Source organism: Orycteropus afer, unplaced genomic scaffold, assembly GCF_000298275.1.
Source record: "Orycteropus afer afer isolate SDZICR_OR568_19922 unplaced genomic scaffold, OryAfe1.0 scaffold00204, whole genome shotgun sequence".
Lineage (NCBI taxonomy): Eukaryota > Metazoa > Chordata > Mammalia > Tubulidentata > Orycteropodidae > Orycteropus > Orycteropus afer.
Window position 1 is genome coordinate 5,194,959 of NW_006921791.1, and position 1,993 is coordinate 5,196,951.

Genomic DNA, 1,993 nt, shown 5'->3' on the forward strand with positions numbered 1-1,993 from the left:
ACAATCATTAGCCATTAGAGAGATGCAAATCAAAACAACAATGAGATATCATCTTCCCCCACCACTAATAGCAAAGCTCAACAAGGCAGAAAATAACAAATACTGGTGAGAATGTGGAAAGATCTGGACTCTCATACACTGCTGGTGGGACTGTGAAATGATATAACTAAAAAAAAACTGCCTTCAAGTTGATTCAACTCATAACAACCCTTCCTTGGGTTTCTGAGAAGACATCTCTATGGAAGTAGATTGCCCAATCTTCCTTCCAAGGAGTGACTTGTAGGTGTGCACTGGCAGCCTTCTGATTAGCAGTCAAATACCTTAGGCACTACACCACCAGAGCTCATAGTAATTGCTTAAAAATTTAGAATTAGGAATACCATTTAACCCAACAATCCCATTACTAGGTATATATCCTAAAGAAGTGAGAGCTAGGACAACAGATACGTGCACATGAATGTTCACCACAGCACTATTTACAATAGCCAAAAGATGGAAACAACCTAGGCGCCCATCAGCAGAAGAATGGATAACCAAATTAGGGCATATGCACACAATGGAATATTATGCAACCCAAAAAAATAATATAGAATCTGAAAACACCACACAACATGGATGAACTTGGAGGACATTATGCTGAGTAAAATATCAATCACAGAAGTACAAATATTGTGTTAGTCTGCTATTGTAAAAAGTCAAGGAAATGTTTATATATGGAATGGAATTTTCTTTGTTGGTTAAGGGGGTGAGGGTGGGGAGGTGAACACTGCTAGATAGGTAGAGATAAGTGTTGATTTGGGTGAAAGGAAGGGTAATGTACCAAATGTGAGTAATCAATACGGTAGCATTGAGGAAGAGGAAGACACAGAGAGGTACATGGGAGGTACAGACAACAAAGATGAACCCTTTAGCATATACAGGACTGCGATTCCAGTGATGGCAAACATTGATGTACAGGTAGATAGATGTGTGGACAAGCTGAATGATCAGGTTGGTCTAGGCAGAGGGGAATGTGCCCATGACCATGTACAGGGTGTGCAGATGATGTTTTTACAAGCATATTTATATGTGCTTAAGAATGTCCCGGTATAGAAGCTCCCCAGAGGTCCCGTGGATCTGTCTCTTGCTTCAACAGTGTTTGGACGGAACAAACCCAGCCACTCCCCACCTCCAGCTTCTGCCCACGCTCCAACTTTCTCTCCAGGCGCAACCTCTCAGACCATCTTCTCAGCCAACCCTGTCCAGGGACTGCTAACATCATTTTTTGTGGTTACCTCCAAATCCTCAACCAGCTATGAGCTCCCGGATCTGTCAGAACTATTCCCCCCACGGGTCAACCACTTGGTCAATCTGCATCTGCAGGCCTCCTACACCTACCTCTCTCTGGACTTCTTTTTCGATAGGGATGATGTGGCCTTGGAAGGTGTAGAACATTTCTTCTGCAAGCTGTCGGAGAAACCCAAGGGTGCCAAGATTCTCTTGAGGCTGCAAAACAAGCGTGGTGGCCACACTCTCTTCCAGGATGTGAAGAAGCCGATCTACGATGAATGGGGTAGAAACATGGATACCATGGAAGCCGCCCTCGCCCTGGAGAAAAACCTGAACCAGGCCCTTCTGGATCTGCACACTGTGGCTTCAATCCACACAGACTCCCATCTCTGTGACTTTCTGGAGAATCATTTTCTGGATGAGGAGGTGAAGCTCATCAAGAAGATGGGTGACCACGTGAGCAACCTCCGCAGGATGGCCAACCCCCAAGCAGGGTTGGGCGAGTACCTCTTCAAGAGACTCACCCTCAAGCATGATGACTCAGTGCCTCTAGAGTCCTGCAACCTGGGAAGGCCCTTTGCATTCCCCTGCCAGCTTCAGGCCTCTGCCTGAACTTCTTCCTCAGCCACGAGGCTGCATCTGAACTATCCTGAAACCCTTTTTCCAAGGATGGACAAAATAGAAACAATAAAGCTTCTTTTTGCAGCGAAAAAAAAAAAAAAAA

General features: G+C 45.0%; 1 pseudogene; it reads left to right on the forward strand.

The window, feature by feature from the left end:
• The first annotated feature begins 1,294 nt into the window (after positions 1–1,294).
• LOC103203164 lies at positions 1,295–1,881 on the forward strand (annotated as a pseudogene).
• Positions 1,882–1,993: the final 112 nt, after the last annotated feature.